Genomic DNA, 21,891 nt, shown 5'->3' on the forward strand with positions numbered 1-21,891 from the left:
ATCCCCGGGGCCAGGCAGGGTGGGGGGTTGGGTGGCCATGGCCAAGGCACAGATGATCCTGGGGCATCTTGGTGCAGATCCCGGGAGGCCAAGGCTGCACCTGTGCCGGGCTGTCAGGAGCTCCAGCTGGAGAACGATGGTTCTCCTGGGCTCTGCAGAGCCTGGACTCCCTCCTTGGACATCCCCGGCCCCTCCAAATTGCATGGGGTGGGGAGCCAAACCTGACCTTTCAGAATGAAACTGAGAGCCCGTGCGGGGTAGGCTTCTCATTTCAAAAGGTGATTAAGGGAACCAGGGAGTTTCCTGTCTAGGATGGGACAGAAGTCCCCGTGCACCCAGACAGGGATGTGTGGCCTGGGAGGCCCCCCGTGGGAGTCCCCAGGAAGGCCCAGGCTGGGCGGGTTCGGCTGAGGCTGGAGAAAAGCAGATGAGACATCCCCCCACGCGTCTCACAGGGCACCAGGGATGCCAGGCTGTGACGGTCTCAGGACATGCCCCCCACACGAGGCCCAGGGCAGGCCAAGCCCCTCCAGCCGGACAAGTGGGTCCAGCCCCTCAGACTGTCCCATGATGTGGCCCCTCCCCTCAGACTGCGTGGGATGGGGCCAAATTCCTCAGAACCACCCCTCCATGATGTGGCCTTTCAGATGCCCCCAGGACAGGACTGTCCTCTCCCACCGGGCCTCAGGCCAGAGCAGGTCCCCTGACCCTGGGCGGGATCCGGGCTCCACTTCGGCTGCCAGCCAGGCTGGACTGCGGTTCCTCCACTCGGGGGCACTCCTGTCTCGCCCGGTTGTCCAGCTGACAGTCACTAGCTTGTCCTTGTCCCTTGGGGGCAGGGACGAGGATTTCACAGAGCTCCCTTGTGGCTCTGGGGGGACTCCCTGGTGACGCTAGGGGGACGCCTGCCCTCCATAGCCCCCAAGAGCAAGACTCCCCACCCTGAGAAACTACCCAGCCTTGGGGGCCTTGAGGCGATGAGGACGGGGCAGTCCTGGCCCACAGCTAGGGAGGGTCAGGACACCCTCTCAGACCTTGGGTTCGACATATCCAAATGTTGGAACCCAACTCTGCAGGGGTGCACCCTCCCTGGGGTCACACTTCGTATGTGGCTGCAGTGCCTGTCCTTGGCCCAGCTGCCCTGGGGCTCCCATCCCATGCCCACACCTAGAAGGCAAGTCTGCCTGCCCGCATGCCATCCCACAGACACCCTGGTGGCTCTCTCAGTCTGCCCCTGTGCAACCCAGGCCCCTACCAGGAAGACCCTGCCCCCAGTCTGTTCCCCATGCATGACCAGGCCGTGTCTCCCACGCAAAGAACCATTCACCAGCTACAGGCAAAGACCATGGCTCTGGGTGGCCAGGCCAGGCCCTCCTGGCCTGGCTGAACTCACTTCCCATCCCACCGGCTTTCCCAGCTCTTCCCAGTTTTGGAAGGTGTCAGAGCCCTGGCACGTGCCCCTCCTAGCATCACCCAATCACCCTGCCCCTCTGCAGACCTTCAAAGGCTTGCCCAGCCCGCGGTGGGAGGCTGCTGCCCGGGGCTCTGGCAGGACCTGCCATGGACAGCTCCAGTCCTGCAGCCCCACCTGGCCCATCAGAGCCTCCCTCACTTCTCCATGTGCTGAGCTGAGTTGGGAAGGGGAGGGATGACCTGAGGGGCCTCTCTGGCAGGGACCCTTCTGGACTCTGTCCCTGGAGAGCCTCAGAGCTCTAGATTCTGCAGGAGGACGGGGCTGAACTCACCTGGAGGCCCCAGGCAGCCCCCTGGGAAGCCTTCATCTGAGCAGCAGGAGCCCACTGGATGGAGCCCCCCAGGCAGTCAGGCCCTTGGGCAGCCCTCCCGCCCACCTTCTCTCCGAGTAAGGGCCGGGCACCACCCGGAGGATGCACAATGCTCCAAGCTGGGGTAGGCGGCCCTGAGAGCCCCCAGCAGTGCCCATGGCTGCTCAGGAAAGAGGGCAGAGCTGGGGACAGTCGGGGAAGCCACCTCAGCCCCAGCCCTGGCCCCACAGGGGCTGCTGAGGGAGGTTGGGATTGAGGTCTAAGCCCTGGGCCTCCCTCCCTACACCTTCCTGTGGTCAAGACCTGATGTCTGGACCCGGGATCCCTGGGGAGGTCCCCTTCCTCCTGCCCTGGGCAAGGGGTCTCAGGCACCTGGAAGTTTCCCAGGGACGCAGAAGGATGTCTTCTTCCTCTTGGGCTGGCAGGCGCTGCTGTCCGCTGACACCCAGCTGGGCTGTTTGCACAAATGGGAGCATCACAGGCCCCACCCCCGCTGATTCTAGAAGCCAGAATCCTTCCTTCCCCCGCCCCCTTCCTGGTTGCCTTGTGTCTCCTAAAACAATCCTGTAGCCACAGAAGGGCAGTGCCAGGAGGGTCTGGGGGCCAGGTGGTCCAGCTGGGACAGGCCCTGGCAGGTGGCACCTTGGGGTGGCAGGATGGTGGGCCTCCCCTCCACTACCCTACAGGCCAGCCTGCTCAGTTCCCTGAGAAGGTGCCAGACGGATGGGTGAGCCCTAGAGAAGAGGAGGGTGTCGGCAGTGGAAACAGCCAAGTGGTCTCCCGCCTGAGTCCTCAGGCTGGTGAGGGGTGGGGGTGTGAGCTCTGCCTTGCAGTCCCAGCCCCTGAGATCCCACTGCTGGGGGAGAAGGAGGGGGATGGGCTGCAAGGCCCCAGGGCTGGTCTTGCATGAGCTGCTATAGGCCTAGAAGTGCTTTCTGGGTGAGTAAGCCCTACCCCTCTGAGGCCTCAGTTTCCCCATCTGCACACTCAGAATGTAGCTACTCAGACCAAACACTCGCTCCATGCCAGTCTTTGCCAAGTTATTTATTTATTCATATATTTATTTATTTATTTGAGACAGAGTCTCGCTCTGTTGCCCAGGCTGGAGTGCAGTGGCACGATCTCAGCTCACTGGAAACTCCGTCTCACAGGTTCAAGCAATTCTCCCACCTCAGTCTCCCGAGTAGCTGGGATGACAGGCACCTGCCACTGCCCCCCGCTAATTTTTGTATTTTTAGTAGAGACAAGGGTTTCACCATGTTGGCCAGGCTGGTCTCGAACTCCTGACCTCAGGTGATCCACCCACCTCAGCCTCCCAAAGTCCTGGGATTACAAGCATGAGCCACCGCGCCCCACTTTTGCCAAGCTTTTTAAACCAAGCCTCTTGTTTCATCCCCCAGAGCTGTGAGGCAGGTCCCTGGAGCTTCCCATTTCACAGATGGAAACCGAGGCTCACCGGGGCCAAGTGCGTTGTCCAAAGGCTGCTCCCTGCCTGGGGAGGGGCCAGAGTCCTTGCCCCCGTGGGGTTCGGGTGCTGAGGGCCCACAAGACCCGTGGGCACCAGCAGGGAGCAGGACTGGGCTGCCCTTCCCGGGGACTCTCTGACCCCACACCACACACCAGCCACTGGACTCAAAGGCTCCCGAGAGTGCCCGAGCACTGCTCATGGCCAAAGCTCAGCATGCAACCAAAGGGACCTCCCGGAAAAGCAGAACTGGGACTGGGCGCTGCTGCACCAACAAGGTCCTCCACTTCCCTCTAGCCCAGCCCTGCCCAAATCCCAGCCCTCAGCATCTTTTGGGGGGCCACTAAAGACCTTCTGGGAGATGGCAACCCAGGACCACAAGGCAATCGGAGAGGGCTTTCCGCATGCGCCGAGGCAGACAGAACCAGGCCCTGGCTGTGGACGAGGATGTATTGATACTTAGAAGAGAGGGAGGCGAGCGGGTTGGAGGGGCTCGGCCAGGGGGCAGCTCAGCAGGGTGCCTTCCCCAGGGTTAGACTGTCTCCAGCCAGCCCAGCCCCCACCCCGTCCCCAACATCTAGGGACCTGGAAAGAGGTTTGAGGGGCTGTATGGGGGTGGGGTTGATAGGAGATTAGGGGTTGAGAAAGTCAGGCCTCCTAGCCGTGTACACCCAGCACAGCCCCGCCAGTGCCAGACACAGGCAGATAAGGGAGGAGAGAGATGTTGAGCAGGGGTGGAGGGAGGAAAGCCCCTGGCCCTTTCTTGGGGCCAGGCAAGTCCTATCCAGACTCCGTCTGCTAACTGCCTCCAAGCTGCTTGTGCTCTGTCAGGGAAGGGAGTTTGTGGCTGGGAGGGCCTTTGAGTCACCTGTATCCCCCGGCAGGAGGGGGCAGGCACTCTGGCCCCTGACCGTGAAGCCTAGAGCAGGGCCGCTCTGTGCAGGGCATTCAACAGCATGAAGGGTTCTAGCATCCCTCCTGGGTTCCTAGATTCCCCAGGAGCAGGGGTGCAGATGCAGGGGCCTCTACACACACCGCACGCTTGGGGAGAGTGGCTGAGGTGTCCAGGAGGCCCTGTCCACTGGGGCAGGGGGTGGGTTCTATACCCAGTGCCCTTCCCAGAGCCCCCGATCTCCAGCTGCCCATGGGCTGCAGATGAGGGTTCAAAGTTGCACATGGGTCACTGCCCTGCTCTACCCCTGGCAGGTGGGACCTCACCTATTGCTCCTTTCTGCTCCAGAGAAGAGCACGTCCCCCTCATCTCAGAGGTGCCTCTGCTCCTCCTTCCTGGGTGGAAATTATACTTTTGACAGTTTGGTTTCTGAGGCAAAGCTGACTCCTCCCCTTCTCCAGGGTACCTGTCCTCAGAAAAGCAATGGGACTTGGGATGGAAGGATCTAGCCAATTCATTCCAGATGAATCTAGAAACAATCCTTTAGCCTTTCTCCTAGACTCAGTCCCAACCAACATCTGAGCTTCATCACCACCACCCAGCACCCAACATTCACCACCTAGCCCCCAGCGCCCAGCTCCCAGCACCCACCACCCACCACCCACCACCCTGGACCCTACCCATGGCTCTGGCCCATTCTCCTGCTGTCAGCAGTGCTTGCTTGGACAGAGGGCCACACTGAACAGATGCCTGCTCCAAGCATTTGGAGGCTGCCTCCTTTTTAAATCAGAGACATTTATCTACCAGGGATCACTTGGGAGCCACTGAGGCCACCACCCTGTCTTCCCCTGTCCCCATCGGCTTGTTCAAAGCACCTTGCACTGGGATGCTGCTCTGTGAACACATATTTGCAGGTATGTGTCAGAAATGATGAGAATGTGTCAATAAGAAGACAGATCCCTACCCCTGTAGCCCCTGCTTAGGCTCTATCAAGGTGCTCAGCCTCCTGGGCCATGGTGGTCTGCTTTATTCTTGGGCCATGAGCTTATGAACCATGTCTTAGTCACGTAAGAAAGGAAAAATAAAGATTAGAAAAGAATCAATTATGGAGAACAGTATGAATGCATGGAAAGATGAATGAAGAGTGATAGGAAGTAGGAACAAATGAATGGATGGATGGATGGATGGATAATTGAATGATGGATGGATGGATGATTGAATGATGGATGGATGGATGGATGAGTGGATGGATGGAGGGATGAGTGGATGGATGGAGGGATGAGTGGATGGATAGGTGCATGGATAGATGGACAGGTGAATGAATGGATGGGCAGATGGATGGGGGTGGATGGATGAATGGGTGGATGGACTCATGTATAAATAGAATATAACTCATGTATAAATAAAAAGAATTATTTAGTAATTGATTAATGGATGAACAAATGAGCAGATGAACAAAAATAGATTGATGGACAGAAGAACATATGTATATATGGATGTTTGGAGGAAAGGACGAATGGATGGGTGGATAGATAAATGCAGATGTGATATTTAGAATATTTAACAAAGCATGTGGTACAAATATTAATCTATGAGAATGGGTGCTGATTATATTCATACATTGAACTGTGTTGTACCTGTGTATCCTGGCTGATCATCAGCCCAATAGCTAAGTGAGCAGATATGCCAAAACAAAAGATGAGTGGATTTATGGATGAATGGATGATGGACGAATGGGTGTATAGATGGGTGAATGAATGTATTGATGGAAGGACACATGAAATGGAAGTGCGGATGGGTGGATGAGTGGATGGCTGGAATATGGACATATAAATGATTGGAAAGATTAATAGAAGGATGTCAGGAGAGGTAGACATATGGATGGATATGGGTAATAGATAGATGAATAGAATAGATGGATATATGGGCGGATATAACAAGAGATGAGTAGAAAGATAAATGGATAGATAATGAATCAATAGACAACTGAATCCGTGCTAGGTGAACGATTAGAAAGACAGATGTGTGAGCAGACACTACTAAATCAGTAATTTTGCACTGTCTTCCTGGAACACGTCCTCCCATTTCTCTCATCTCTTTTTAAATAAGAAAAGAATTACTTCTTTCCATGAGGCTTTCATATATAAAAATCCAAGGAAATAATTACTTATTTCCATGAGGCTATCATACATAAAATATCAATCCCCCCAGAACTCCATATGCCTTTACCTTGATTTATATTTTCTGTCATATTTTCCATCATCTGACCTTTATTTATTTATTTATGTGTTTGTTCCAAATGAAACATGATCCTCACTGAGAGTAGGGACTTTGTTAGTGCTGAATTCCCAGCACCTTCAAAGTGTCTGAGTTCAGTACAATTTATTGAATAAATATATGGAAGGATGGAGAGATAGATGGATGGATGGATGGATGGATGGATGGATGGATGGATGGATGGACGGACGGACAGATGGATGGATAGATGGACTCATATACAAATTTGTAAATGGAGAAATTAATGGATAGATGTTTGGTTGGTTGAGTGAATAGGTGGGTGGAAAATAATAAGTAACATTGATTATGGGCAGACTATGTTCCAGTAACTGTTGTAAGTGTTAAATCATTTAGATGACTTAATAGACAAACTGATGGGCACACATGTGTACAGAAGGGTAAACACACATGTGTGAGTATAATTGGAAATGGGATTCGCTAGGTGAGAAGATAGATGGGCATATGGATGGATAGTCAGAAAGATGTATGAATGGATGTATGGATGGTATGGGTAAATAGAGTATTTGGACAGATAAATGAAAATAAGAAAAGAAGAACATTTGGATATAGAAAGATACATTAAAGAAGGATAAATAGCTCACTGTTTGGCTGGCTGGACAAACGGACATACAAATGGATGAGTGAACATGTAGATAACAGTAATTAGCATGTAATGAGTGGTTAAGTTCCAAATGGATAGATGGCTTGCTAAATGCTTCTAAGTGTTTTCTACATATTTAGACATTTAGATAAATGGATGGATGGCTAAATGGATGGCTTACTGAATGCATCTGTGAAGTGTTTTCTATGTACTAAGACATTTAGGTAAATGAATGGAAGGATCGATGGATGGATGTCAGATACTTGTTCAATGAATAGATGTATAGAGAGGGGTGGACATGGTTATATGGATGGATGCCTGAATGGGTTAAATAGAAGGATATATTATGTTTATATAGATAATTGGATGAATAGATACATTGGAAATTGATGATTGATAAATGATACATGAAAAGACAGGCATTCATACAGAAGGATGGATGGGTGAATGGATGGGTGAATGGATGGATGAATGAATAATGGGTAGATAGATGAGTGGTTGGATGGACGGATGAATGGATGGGTAAATGAATGGATGGCTAGGTGGATAGATGGATGAGTGAATGGATGGATGGATGGATGGACGGATGGATGGATGGATGGATGGATAAATGGATGGATGGATAGGTGGATAGATGGATGAGTGAATGGATGGATGGATGGATAAATGGATGGATGGATAGGTGGCTAGATGGATGAGTGAATGGATGGATGGATGGATGGATGGATGGATGGATGGATGGATGGATTGATGGATGGATGGATGGATGGATGGATGGATTGATGGCTGGATGGATGGATGGGTAAATGGATGGATGGATAGTGGATAGATGGATGAGTGAATGGATGGATGGATGGATAGATGGATGGATTGATGAGTGGATGGATGGGTGAATGGATGGGTGGATGGATGGACGGATGGATGGATGAGTGGATAAATGGATGGATGAATAGATGGGTGGGTGGATGGGTAAAATGGATGGATTAACTGATAGATGAATGGAGAGACGGACAGAGAGATGGATGAATGAGTGGGTGGATGGATGAGCACACACATAACAGTGGAGTTGACATCAAATACTCTCCCATATTGTCCCTCACAAGACATGCCCTAGTTGTAAAACCTTGAGTCTTGGCCACTACATATAAATATCTGTTCTTGTCACTTTCCATCTATCAGCATTTCTGACAGATGATCATTCCCTAGTGACAGGGAAGTCCTGCCATTCCAAGGTAGCTCTTTTCCCTGTGGGAATATTCTTCCTTCTTTTGAACTAAAATACGCCTTGGCCACATTTCATTCCTGGCTCTCTGTGGCTGGGACTCCCTCCAGAAGTCAAAACAGGAGGCAAGGAGGAAACAGGCAGGTTGAGGTACAAATGAAGCACAAGCTCACTGCGCCCCCACCCCAGGTAATCTCACTTCACCTGGGTGATCTGGCCTCCCTGAGTGATCTCACTTTCTCTGTGTGGTCTCACCTACCCCTGGTAATCCCACCTCCCCTGAGTGATTTAACTTTCCCTGGGTGATCTCACCTCCCCTGAGTGATCTCACCTCCCCTGGGTGACCTCCCCTCCCCTAGGTAATCTTGCCTTCCTTGGTGATATAGACTTCTCTTGGTGACCTCCCTTCCCCTGCGTGATCTCACCTCTCCCAGGTGATCTCACCTTCCCAGGGTGACCTTTCCTCCCCTAGGTAATCTTGCCTCCCCTGGGTGATCTCACCTCCCCTGGGTGATCTCTCCTTCCCTAGGTGACCTCACCTCCCCAAGGTAATCTGGCCTCCCCTGGGTGATCTTGCCTCCCCTGGGTGACCTCCCCTCCCCTGGGTGATCTCACTAAATGTTTGTCCAACCTGAGGTCCAACCCCGGCCACCATCCCTCCTGCTTACTCCAGAATCCTGTGGACTCTGCAGCTCTGTGGACGCTGGGTATGTGGGGTCAACACCGTGGTCTCTAGTGTCCATTCCCTGCTCCTCCTGGGTTGTGCCGGGAGAGGGGAGATGCTGTGGGCTCCTCTCTCCAGGACTGGCCGAGACCCATCCTGGTGCGTGCGTAGGGAGTGGGGACGGACTTCCTGACCCCCGCAGTCTCCATGGGCTAACCCACCACCTGAGTCACCACAGCCCGAGCTATGGACCCATGTGGAATTTTCCGATTGTCGCCGCCACCCCCGGGCGCGCTGCCCTCAGCGGTGATTCACTCGCTCGCAGTGAATCTGTTCACAGCTTCACCCTTGCTTCCCTCAGTGTTCCCAAGGTGCTACGCAGCCCCAACTGCCTGGCCCGGCCAGAGTCATGATAGCTGGGGAAACAAGAGGGGGCTGTTCTCCGTGGATGTGGGGATGGGGAGTGGCATGGGCAGGTGGCTGTGCATGCACAGATGGTGGCCCAGGACAGTAACCCGGTGGCCAGCGGCCGGCAGACTCGGCTCTGGTTCTGGCTGTGCCAGGCCCTGGCTCTGTGACCTTGGAGGCCAGTGCTGCTGGCTGGACCTTGGTTTCTCCATCCGGGACATGGGTACAGTGGTGGTTCTGAGTGTCAGCAAGCTGGGCAAGCCACCGGATGTGAGACTGCCGTCGTGGAGCTGACCCTCGGTGAGCCCTGAACACGAGTCCTGACCCTCCCCTCTCCGGGCCACCCGTCCCTCCCCTCGCCCGGCCACTAGCCCCGAATGTTCTCCAGTGAGTCACAGTAGCCAAGCCCAACCAGAGGAACAGAGGGCTGGGCTGCTCCTCCCTGGGCCAGGGCCAGAGGACGGGGGCAAGGGGGGCCTGGCTGGCGAGGGCACCAGGGCGACTTTGTGCCCACTGGCCACCTCTTGGGACCATGGTGTCCCAATACCAAACCGAAGACGCCACGTTGGTGGCATCTCTGCTTCTCGAGGCATCTCTGCAGTCTGGTCGGTTAGGGGGGCACCAGGAAAGGCAGCAGCCTCCCCATTTGGGGACCAGAGAGGGTTCCTGGGGTGCCAAGCCTTCTCCAGAGGTGACAACGAGAGCAGAGGCCGGGAATGAACAAAGGGAAAGTGGAGAACCAGGAGCGGGGGAGAGGGGAGGAGGGGAGAGGAAGGGAGGGGAGGGGAAGGGAGGGGGGAGGGAAGGAGGGAGGGAGACAGAGATAGGGACAGAGACACCAGAGGGAAAGGAGAGAGGAGAGAGGGGCTGAGTGCGAGACGGGGAAGGAGGGGACGGGACAAAGAGGAACCAGCGAAGGGTCCAGGCCTGCGGTGATGGTGAGGGAGGTGGCAGGTTGAGCGGGGGCTGGACCAGAATGGCCGACGAAGAAGAAGAGCAGAGGAGGGCCCGGGCAGGGCCTGGCAGAGGGCATAAGGCACTCTGAGGTGGGAGGCGACGATGGGCAGAATAGGCCCCAGTGCCTGGGCAGGGGCACCACGGAGGGCTAGGGGAGACCGAGAGGTGGGCAGCGGCTGCCAAGGTGGCCGGAGGGGAGAGGCGGAGGGAGGAAAGGAAAGAGGAAGGGAGGGAGGGAGGGAAGGAGGCAGCCACGCTGCCCATCAGCGGGCCACAGAGATCTGGCTGAGCCCCACGCTGCTGGGCTGGGAGGGTTTTCGCTCTGACATTTTTACTCTTCTCGGGAGGAGGAGGTGGAGGTGGAAGAGATGGAGGCGGGAGGAGAAGGGGGCTGGGGGAAACAAAAGGGAAGCAGCTGCTGGGCGTCCTGAAGTAAGAGAGGGGAACGGGAGACCCACAGTCAGGGAGACCCGCAGGGATGGGGACACAGGGACCAGTCTGCCCACAGGGAGCCGGCCCGCAGACTCCTGTGCCAGGGGCCAGAGGGGCCAAGACACACAGGCAGAGGGTCACAGGGACGAGCAGACCACCAGACAGAGAGAAGGGACAGGGGAGGGGTGAGAGCCAGTGAGAGACCGAGGGCCAGGGCAGAGCGCCAAGGAAGCGCAGGAGCGAGAGGGGCAGGAAGAGGCAGGAAAGCCAAGGAGAGCCAGGCATAAGGGGCAGGGGTGTGGGAGGAGGGCAGCAGAGAGGAGGACCAGCAGGACAGGAGCCTTCGAAGATGCTGCTGTATCCCTGGGGCTGGGGTCAGGCCAGGTCGCCGCCTGAGCAGAGGCTGCAGCATGGGCAGTCCTGAGCTGAGGAGGAACTCTAGCAGACAGGGCCTGGATACCCTCTTGAGGTAGGTCCCTCCTGCCCCGGCTGGGCATGGAGGGCAGGGCAGGGTAGGATGCTAGTGCTGGGCTGCCACATGCACTGGGCCAGGCCCCCGGGCATGGGGCCACTGGGCCTCCCCCAGCTTCAGTGGGCTCCACTGCCCCAAGAGTGGGCAGGGAGAAGGTGCCAGGCTGGCCGCGTGTCCACGTGTGAGTGTGGAGGCTGCTTGAGGCCTCTCCTCCTCCCAGCTCCTGGCAGCCGCCCACGCATCCTCCTCCCCTGTCCCACCTGCACTGCCGGCTGCACTGTCGCTCGCTCGCACCTCTCCCCGAGCCCCAGGGCTTCTGCTCAACTCTGAGCCCCCAGGATGAAGGGCCCATCCTCTGAGTGGCCTCTGGAGCCTCCCGTGGGGTCCTTCGGACCCTGGGCACGCTCCTGTCACCCTCACTTCACAGATCATGAAACGACTTTGGGCTGAGCTCACCCGCCTTGGCCGCATCACACCAACCCTGAGTGGGAGGCTCCTCAGGGCCAGGGAGGGTACCTGGGCCTTGTCTACCTGCAGGCATTGGGCCAGTGTGGTGCCCTCTCCCCGCCTGTTTCTTCCTCTGTAAAGTAGTGGTGTGACCCCTCATGGGGTCAAGCAGGAGAGCAGAGTTTGGAGGGCCCAAGGCTCCTCAGGACCCAGCCTGGGCAGTCAGATATATCCCTCTGCATCTGCAGCCACTCAACCACCTGTAGTGCCCTTCCTCCTCCTCAACCCTTTCAGGTTTTTAGCCAAGTTGAAACACCACCACCTCCTTGAAGGCTGCCTTGCTTCTTCCTAACCTGGAGGGCTGCCCTGCTCTGACTCCCTTTGATGGCATAGAGCATGCTGGCCGGACCTCAAGCTCCTGGGAGGCAGAGCTGGCATCGGTCAGCCTGCCACTGCCCACCCAGGCCAGGCACTCCATGCTGAGACTCTGAGAGAGCAGAGAGCCAGGGATGCCCATGGGGGTGGGCTCAGCAGGGTCTGAGGAGTTGAGGGCAGCCCGGCTCACCCCTCCTCCCCAGCTCCCACTTATTGAGTCCATGCAGATGCAGAGAGATAGCTCTGATCCGGTCCTCACCTACAGGGTCTCCGGCTGCCATCCCAGTTCAGGACCAGCACCAGGATCTGCAGTGGGCCCCTGGCTGGGCACACCTCATCCCAGCCTCCCCCTACCCCTGCCCCCCGATGAGCCTCCTCCTCTTGGGCTTCCAGGCTCTGCTGGTCGGACCTCCCCACCCTGCCCAACGGGGATTGTGTTTCCCCAGGGAACGCTGCTGTCCCTCAGGAGCTCTATGGCCTGGGATTTGAGGAGTGCCTGGGGTCAACCCCCCAGACTCACCAGTGCTACTTAACAAATGGGCCCAAGAGAAGGAAGCGCAGCCCCCGGGGGAGCAGCAGAGTCCCTGCCTGTCTGTGCAGGGGCTCACCCCCTTGTCACCAGGGGCTTGGCCATGAGCACCCGTCCAGCAGGCCCAGCACAAACTGCAGCCCCAGGTGAGCAAGCAGCACTCGGGGTGCACTGACGCCGCATGGGCCCAGGCTCCGGGCCAGTCCCTGTGGACCTGGGGAGGACACAGCGGGGAGGGGACCTCATTAGAGGTGGTCAGGCAGTGGGATGGTGGCATAAGGACCCGTCCCTTTGAACTCCCTGGGAACTCGCCCTGACGGGGGCCAGGCAGAGGGCAGTAAGAGTCCCTTGTCCAGCTATGGGGGACAATCATGGTGAGCTACATGAAGCAAGGCTCACACGTGTGCACTAACACACACCCCCTCCAGGACACAGACACGGAGACCACTGCACCGCACCCACCCACCACACGCACACTCGCAAGCATACACGCACACACATGCACACGCACATGCACACACACACACTACCACCCAGGGCAGTGCTGCACTCACCACCACTGCCATGATCACTTCTCTGCAGTCTCCAACAGCTCAAACTTCCCCAGTCTCAGCCCTCCAGGCCCGGCAGGCTGCCCCCTACCCACTCCCTGTTGGATAAAGGAGCGAGCCAGGCCCAGAGAAGCTGTGGGTGAAGAGACTTGCCCAAGGCCACTCAGCAGGGCATGGTAAGCCCAGGTCCGCAGGTCCCTCCTCCACCCACATCACCCCACCCCTTCAACGGGGATCCCCTGGGTGTCCCGCCATGCCGGTTGCAGGGCTGGGAGAGGCATTGCAGTCAGGGTGCTGTGTCCTCAGTGATGAGCCCTGAAGGGCCATGCTAGGTGCCAGCAGCCACCAGAGAGCAAATTCAATGCAGTTTACGTTCATTAAAAATGGTGCTCTGGGCCAGTGGGAAAACGTGTCCCCCCTGCCCCATCCTCCCCTGCCCCGTTGTCCCCCACCCCTGCCCCAGCGATTCTCCTTGTCTACACCTGGTGTGAGCCCAGGGGCTCTGCATGTAGCCGCACAATACCATTTTCTCCAGGTCTGGCTGTTCCCAGCCTCTGCCAGCATGCGGCTTCTGGCTGGCAGGGTCGGGCCCTGGGCTGACCTCCCCCCAATGCCTCCCTGCCAAGTCTGCCCTTCCAGGCACCTGAGAGTCTGCCCTGTGCCTCCTCCCTGCCCCTGGGCAACTCGGAGCTCTCCCAGGGCCAGCTCGGGCAAGGCCAGTGTTAGGGATGGTCAGGGGACCTAAAGAGGACCTTAGCCCACTTAACTCCAGAGGTCACCCAGACTCAGCCACTGGCCTGGTCCTGCCACCTGTGGGGTCCTGGCTTGGGAGAGGGCAGCAGGCCGGCTGTGAGTGCCTTGTAGCCTGGCCCGGAGTGAAGAGGGGGGCTGGGGATCAGCCTGGCAGACATCCTTATCAACCACTGAGGTCCCCAGAGCCCTGTGCCCACCTCAGCCATGGCTCTTTGGGTGGTGTGAGCCCCTCCAGTCCCTCATCTCCGGCACACATCTGCCCACAGATGTGGCAGCCACCCCATGCTTGGCTCTCCCCAGGCCTCTAAGGCCCTCAGGCAGGGACCCGCCCTGAGTAGCCTGGTCCAGGGACCTCTGGGGCTCCTGATGTGGCCAGTGGGGCAGGAATGGGCTGGCAGCCTGCTGGGCTGGCCCTGAGGGGGCTGGGGGAAGCCAGGCCTCCAACCACAGTGTCCAAAAGGGCGTGGCTGCCTTGGGCCCATCCAGGCCCGAGATCCTGAGGGTGGGGTAGCCCCCGCCCTGGCAGGGCTGGAAGTCCGTCTTTGGACAGAGCCCGTCCTGCCCAGAAGCCCAGCCAAGCCAGCAACAGGGGTGCAGGGACCGAGTGGCCCAGCCCCCTGGGCAGGGTGTCAGGGCCGGAGCCCAGAGGACTGCGGTTCAGGCTTCAGTCCCAGCCGGCGAACCAGAGCTGGGCAGAGCGGCCAGCAAGCGGCAGCCAGGGTGCCCTGGGCACTCGACCCCCAGATGCCCCTGCTGGACCCGTAAAGGGGAGGCACCCTGAGCCTGGAGGGAGCATGGCCCCAGGGACTGAGCATCCGGCTCAGAGCGGCTCCACAGAGGTTGGTAGCCTGGGGTTGACCACAGAGGTCTCTGGAGGGCAGACACGAGCCGCTGCAGGTGGGAGCTTGTAGGAGAGAAGCCCTTGGGTGCCCCCTGGATGGGGTGGGGACCATCGGAGAGAAGGGTGAGGGTCTCTAACCCCAGCCCCAGGCTCCAAGTGGGCTGAGACCCGTGGCCGTGAGGGTTGGCTACTGCCCGTGACGGACTAGGGAGGTCTTGATGAGAGCCGAGGTGGTGCTTGTGGAGGTGAGATTGGGCACCAGGCCTGGCCAGGGATGCTGGAAGGGGGCAACACTGTGCCTGGGGCTCTGAGGGTCTCTCAACGAGAACAAGCCCTACCTGGGGAGAAGTGAACAAAGAAAAGAAAGAGCGAAGGCATGAGAAAGACATGAGAGAAAGGGAGGGAAAAATGTGGAAAGGGAGGGCAAGAGCAGGGGCTGCCTTGAAGGAGGGAGAGGGGAGCAGAAGTGGGTGCAGGGTGGCGGCAGGAGGGGAAGGGCAGAGGGAGGGGCTGAGTTGCGAATGGAAGCTGTGTGAGGGTCCCAGGCACTGCCCTGTGCAGCCGACCCCAGGCGTGAAAGGAGGGGTCTCTCCCACATGGGCCCCACCTAGCAGGTGCCTGGGGCAGGAGGCTGCAGAGCCACTGTCTCACGCAGCTCCTTGGTGCTGCAAAGACGGGAGGTGGGAGGAAAACCAGAGAATCGAGAAATGGATGCTGAAGGAACGCGGTGAGGCCAGGCGAGGGCTGGCGAGATTGCCAAGGAGAGAATGGGCGAGGAAAATGGAGCGCCCAACAGAGGACGGGGCACGGGGGAGGGCTGGCTTTCCCTGGGACTGAGGAATGAATTTCTGCGCCCGGACTTGGACCCCCTGGGTCAGGACCCTGCCCTCCACTCACATTCAGGGGCAGCACCTCTTCCGGCCTCTGTCCCTGCCTGGTCTTCCCCACACCCAGTTCTTGGGGGTTGAGGGGTTGGAGCCCCAGCCACGTCATCAGCTCCCTAGGACCCCCGCATGAGATGCGCACCTCCGAGCCTCCGTGTGCGCGCCTGTAATGGGGATGCTGGGACTGCGGCCCTGGCAACTGTTGTGAGGACGGAGGTGCTGGCTGCCCTGGTGCTCGCTGTGCCTCTTTAAATGGGGATGTCTGGACCTCAGGCGCAGAGGACCAGGGCAGGTCCACTTGACCTCAGCCACTAGGACTTCCCAAGGCCATGTGAGTCTCCCACGGCCCACTGAAGCTGGTCCTTCATACCCCATTTTGCAGATAGGAAAGCTGAGGCTCAGGGAGCCTCCAAAGCTTACCCCTGTCCTGGGAGTTGGCAGGGGGCCTCCACAGTACCAGGGGACACACACCAGGAAGTCTCCTGGGGAAGGAGGGCCAGCCCAGGGGCAGACTCTTTTCTGTGCTGCGACGTCTCCCCTGCACCCCAGGGATGATGAGTCTGGGAGGGGCTGGTCACCCATGAAAGCTTCGGGGAGGGGCTGGTGGCCAGGCCGGGCACCCCAGAGCTCCACAGGCAGACATGGCGTGGCGGCGTCAGGCAGAGAGCTTGGTGGCTGGGTGCTATGGTAGGAAGATCCCAGTGCTGTGAGAGTGAGACAGGTGATTGAATGCCAGGCTGGCTTGCCCGTTCTCTGTAGGTGCCGGCTGTGGCTCCCGCCCAGGTGGGCACCACGTCTGAATAATGTATGAAGCCTCCGGTTGCATGGAGGATGGAAGCGCTTTGGGCAGCATCTGTGGGCAGAGCCTTCAGGGATGTGAGGTACATCTGGGCACAACTAGCTGGCAAGGAAAGAGGATGGCAGAGCCTCAAGCCGATGCCAGGGACTGGTCGCGTGTCCCGGAACGTGCCAAAAACCTGCCTCGTGAGCATGGCGAGAGCTCTGCCAGGGCAGTACCAGCTGGCCCAGGAGCCGCAGGGCTCCCGAGGGCCATCCAGCAAAGGCGGGAGGCGTAACCGGGCTGTCAGTGGGACCTGTGGGTGTCAGGGCTCCTTGTTCCCCTCCTGTGGGAAGCAGGCGCCGAGCAAGGCTGCATGTAGATGCCTCTGAGGGTGAACTGTGGCGGAGGACACTGATTGCCGGGTGCAGATGAGGGCCCCAGAAAGGTCCCCCAGGTTGCCTCACTCGTGGCACGGGCCCGGCAGCATTGTGGTCAGTGACACGGAGGAGGACAGAAAGCCATGTGCACAGCACGCAGAGCAGGAGGAGAGGGGAAGAAAGAGCAGGCACGGGGCAAGTGGAGCCGCAGCCATGCCTGGATGCAGCAGGCAGGGCCACCCACGAACAGGGCGGGGCCCTAACCTCCGACCCAGGCCGGTTGCAGCAGATGGGGCAGAGATGTGAAACAGCTGCAGAGCGGGACGAGGGTGCTGCCGGCACAAGGCTGACCACGGAGCACATCAAAAGAGGTAGGGCACCCAGCGCAAGGGAGGTGATGGGCTGGTCAGCAGGACATCAAGCCAGTTCTGGACTCTGCTCTGAGGACAGTCCCTGATCCAGCCTCTGAGGACTAATGGGAAGCCAGGGGTAGAGGGGCTGGGGAAACAAGGCTCCATTGTCCAGTCTCAGCAGGGGGTCAGGGCTTGGGGCTCTGTGGAGGCCACACCATGAGGTTTCCAGGGTCATGGATACCCTGAGGTCAACACTGTCTGCCGGTGCGTGGGCACCCCTCCTGTTGGGTGTCTGGGTAGAGTTGGGGTCTGTCTGGCTGGCGTAGACACCTTTGGGACCGGGTGTGTGTGGCGGGCAGGCCTGGGCTGCAGTCACCCCGGTCCACACTGGTAGAGCTGGGGTCTGTCAGGCTGGCGTGGGCACCTTTGGGACTGGGTGTGTGTGGCGGGCAGGCCTGGACTGCAGTCACCCCGGTCCACACTGGTAGAGTTGGGGTCTGTCCGGCTGGCGTGGGCACCTTTGGGACTGGGTGTGTGTGGCGGGCAGGCCTGGGCTGCAGTCACTCCAGCCCGCACTGGTAGAATTGGGGTCTGTCTGGCTGGTGTGGGCACCTTTGGGACTGGGTGTGTGTGGTGGGCAGGCCTGGGCTGCAGAGTCACCATGGCTGGCACTGGTAGAGTTGGGGTCTGTCCGGCTGGCATGGGCACCTTTGGAACTGGGTGTGTGTGGCGAGCAGGCCTGGGCTGCAGTCACCCCGGCCCGCACTGGTAGAGTTGGGGTCTGTCCGACTGGTGTGGGCACCTTTGGGACCGGGTGTGTGTGGTGGGCAGGCCTGGGCTGCAGAGTCACCATGGCTGGCACTGGTAGAGTTGGGGTCTGTCCGGCTGGCGTGGGCACCTTTGGGACTGGGTGTGTGTGGTGGGCAGGCCTGGGCTGCAGTCACCCCGGCCCGCACTGGTAGAGTTGGGGTCTGTCCGGCTGGCGTGGGCACCTTTGGGACTGGGTGTGTGTGGCGGGCAGGCCTGGGCTGCAGTCACCTCAGCCCGCACTGGTAGAATTGGGGTCTGTCTGGCTGGTGTGGGCACCTTTGGGACTGGGTGTGTGTGGCGGGCAGGCCTGGGCTGCAATCACCCCGGTCCACACTGGTAGAGTTGGGGTCTGTCCGGCTGGCGTGGGCACCTTTGGGACCGGGTGTGTGTGGTGGGCAGGCCTGGGCTGCAGAGTCACCATGGCTGGCACTGGTAGAGTTGGGGTCTGTCTGGCTGGCGTGGGCACCTTTGGGACTGGGTGTGTGTGGCGGGCAGGCCTGGGCTGCAGTCACCTCAGCCCGCACTGGTAGAATTGGGGTCTGTCTGGCTGGTGTGGGCACCTTTGGGACTGGGTGTGTGTGGCGGGCAGGCCTGGGCTGCAGTCACCTCAGCCCGCACTGGTAGAATTGGGGTCTGTCTGGCTGGTGTGGGCACCTTTGGGACTGGGTGTGTGTGGCGGGCAGGCCTGGGCTGCAGTCACCTCAGCCCGCACTGGTAGAATTGGGGTCTGTCTGGCTGGTGTGGGCACCTTTGGGACTGGGTGTGTGTGGCGGGCAGGCCTGGGCTGCAATCACCCCGGTCCACACTGGTAGAGTTGGGGTCTGTCCGGCTGGCGTGGGCACCTTTGGGACCGGGTGTGTGTGGTGGGCAGGCCTGGGCTGCAGAGTCACCATGGCTGGCACTGGTAGAGTTGGGGTCTGTCTGGCTGGCGTGGGCACCTTTGGGACTGGGTGTGTGTGGCGAGCAGGCCTGGGCTGCAGTCACCCCGGCCCACACTCACAGCCTAGTCATGGCAGGCCTGGGCTGCAGTCACCCCGGCCCACTCTGATAGCCTAGTCATGGCATCACCACTCTGGGGTGAAGTTGAGGCAGGAGCTCGGGGCCCTCATGTAGCACTGGGTGGGTCATGAAGCTCAGGGGACTTCAGCATGGGAGGAGGCGAACCCATCGCCTCCCAAGTTGGATAGCAGTCCCAGCGGCGGGGGTCGGGGGACAGAGGGAAGCAGGTTCGGATTGGGTGGGTAGGGAACCCAGAGGAACAGACACCCCCCTGTGTGCCTCTCCCCAGAGGTGGAGGCAGGAGAGGTGGAGGCAGGGAGAGGTGGAGGCAGGGAGAGGTGGAGGCAGGAGAGGTGGAGGCAGTGAGAGGTGGAGGCAGGAGAGGTGGAGGCAGGAGAGGTGGAGGCAGGGAGAGGTGGAGGCAGGGGGAGGTGGAGGCAGGGGGAGGTGGAGGCAGGGACAGGTGGAGGCAGAGGGAGGTGGAGGCATGGGGAGGTGGAGGCAGGGGGAGGTGGAGGCAGGGGGAGGTGGAGGCAGGGGGAGGTGGAGGCAGGGACAGGTGGAGGCAGAGGGAGGTGGAGGCAGGGGGAGGTGGAGGCAGGGGGTGGTGGAGGCAGGGACAGGTGGAGGCAGAGGGAGGTGGAGGCAGGGGGAGGTGGAGGCAGGGGGAGGTGGAGGCAGGGGGAGGTGGAGGCAGGGGGTGGTGGAGGCAGGGGGAGGTGGAGGCAGGGGGAGGTGGAGGCAGGGGGAGGTGGAGGCAGGGGGCAGAGACACAGACAAGCCTCAGGTCATCAGGAGTTGGGGGCTGGCATCTGAGATTCAGGGAGGATGGGGAGAGGGGAGGGCTGTGCGTGCGGGGAGCAGGTCTGTCTCCCCTTGGCTGTGCCTCCCTGGGGAGTCCTAGACAAACGCACGGTCACTGCACCCCTTCCTCCCTGCCAGGACCCTGCCCACTGTGGCGACCCCCAGGCTCAGAGCAGGCACAGGAGCCCCTCCTTTGAGAGACTTCCTGCCAGCTCCCCTCTGTGGTTCCTGATCCACATCGTGGGTCAGCGCTGGTTTCTTGGCAACTGCTAAGATCTGTAAGGGCAGGGAAGAGAGAGCTAACTCCTCCGTCTTTGGGTCCCTAGCACCTGACAAAATAAACTGCTGGCTAAGGAAAGATGGAGGGAGGGAGGGAGGGAGGAAGGAGGGGAGGAAAGGCGGGAAGGATAGAGGGAGGAGGGAAGAGGGAGGAGGGAGGAAGGGAAGGAGGGAAGGACAAGGAGAAGAATGGAGGGAGGAGGGAGGAGGAAGGAACTGGACTGAGGCTATGGCTATAGAAGAATCGAATCGTGCCCTGGGCCATCCCAGGCAGGCTGAGAAGAAAAAGCCGGAACCAAGCCTGGGCTAGCTGGGTGGTTGTGGGGCAGGAAGTAGCCATCAGGGTGGCAGCCGGAAGAGCAGGGAGCCCCGCAGAGGAGGGAGGCTGGGGACGGTAGGGGCAGTGTCGGGGTGAGGTCTGGTCTCCCCATGCCTCTTCCTAGGAACGAGACCTCAGGCTCCACTCCCCAGCTGTGAAATGGGCGAGAACTGAGGGTGGCTGAGGCTCGGGGTTGTTCAGGGCGGGGTGGGGCTCTGAACCCAGCAGGCCGGGCACCCAGGCCAGGGCTCCAGGGGAGGCCAGGTGGGGCGAAGGCCAAGAAGGGGCTGGGGCTGGGCAGGAAGGGCGTCTGGTGACCAGAGCCCTTTGCCTGAGCCAGCGTGGGAGGGAGGTGGGCTGGATGAGTCAGGGAGGCGCCAGGAGGGGCCTTGTCAGAGGCGACCCCCTCTGTCATCCCCCAGGCCACTGAGCCCTGGGCACCGAGAGCCGGCAGGGGAGGCTGCAGACAGAGGAGTGGAGGGTCCTTGGTTTTGGGGGCTCGGAGTAGAAGCACCTAGGGGGTCCCTCAAGAGGCCCCCAAATGCTGCCCCATGGTGAGAAACCAAGAGAGGCCCTGCAGGAACCCCCAGGTTACACAGCGCTGCCACTGTGAGAAGCCAACCCTGCCGGCTGGGGCTGGGCTTTCTGCCTCACCAAGCCTTTTCCCACCCAGAAGACCCAGAGAGGGGCAGCTGTCCCCCCCCGGGGGCACAGCGCCTCCTCCCTGTGTGATGGGGTGGGGCCCACAGTCTCCTTTCTCGCAACCTCCCCGGGCTGACCCCGGGTTCCACTTGGCCATGAGGGCTTCGGTATGTAAAGCCCATGGGAGGCAGAGCCTCCCGCCCCCACCAGTTTCCGGCTCTCTGTGTCGCCCCCAACACTGGGCTGGTGCCATGGAGGGAGGCTCCGCCTCCCCCGCATCAACTCGCCAGGGAGCTCCGTCTTCCCAGGGTTGTGAGGGAAGCCAGCTCTGCAGGCCGATGTCCAAGTCCAGGCGTCGCCTCCTCCAGGGAGCCTTCCAGACCCGATCTGTGCGGCAGAGGCCCAGAAGGACCTAGGCGTGGGGATCCTAGCGGGAGGCAGAGGACCCCGCACATGCAGAGAGGGTCCGAGTGCTTCCTCCTGAGTGGGGGTCACCCATCTGGCTCCAGCCGCACAGAGCTACTCCCTCTAAGCTCTCCGGCTCTCTGCCTTCCTGCATTAGCTCTTGCCCACACCTGGCCGGCAAACCCCAGCTCATCTTTCAGACCCAAGTTCAAGGCCTCCTCCTGCTCCGGGCGGCTCATCACCTGGCCTCCCCAGGCAGAGAGGTGAGAGTTCTGATCGCTGGGGCGTCTCCCTCGCCCCCTGGCCCAGGACTACAAGGAAAGGGGTTGACTCCCTCCCTCCCCTCCACGCCCAGCAGGGTGCAGACAACTGGGAAGGTGCTGGAGGCCCAGGGGTCAGGCTGAGCCAGCACCAGGCACTGGGGGGCAGGTTCCCATCTCTACACCCCAGCCCCAGGCGGATGGCGTGTGCCCCTCCCGCTGCCCCACCTGTCACCCACGTGCTGGCCCCGGGCTGTCTCTGCTCCTGGCTCCCCTCCCAGCTTCGTCCCCAGCTGCCTCTCCAGGGA

At 59.7% G+C, this 21,891-nt stretch overlaps 1 protein-coding gene across 5 annotated transcripts in view; it reads left to right on the top strand.

Moving 5' to 3' along the window:
• Positions 1 to 21,891, top strand: part of LOC105469790 (lymphocyte specific protein 1) — a 40,041-nt gene that overhangs the window by 1,979 nt on the left and 16,171 nt on the right. The window contains exon 1 of one of the 5 annotated variants that reach the window (XM_011721322.2): positions 11,153 to 11,171. The exons of 1 other annotated variant lie outside the window; for it this stretch is intronic. The gene's annotated coding sequence lies outside the window, so the exon portion shown is untranslated. Of the gene's footprint in view, positions 1 to 11,152; positions 11,172 to 14,386; positions 14,669 to 15,378; positions 15,398 to 16,545; positions 17,084 to 21,891 lie in introns of those variants that run through there. 3 more of the 5 variants (XM_011721325.2, XM_071074059.1, XM_011721326.2) reach the window with 3 other exon arrangements.

The sequence above is a fragment of the Macaca nemestrina genome, chromosome 12 (assembly GCF_043159975.1).
Source record: "Macaca nemestrina isolate mMacNem1 chromosome 12, mMacNem.hap1, whole genome shotgun sequence".
In the NCBI taxonomy this organism is placed as follows: domain Eukaryota; kingdom Metazoa; phylum Chordata; class Mammalia; order Primates; family Cercopithecidae; genus Macaca; species Macaca nemestrina.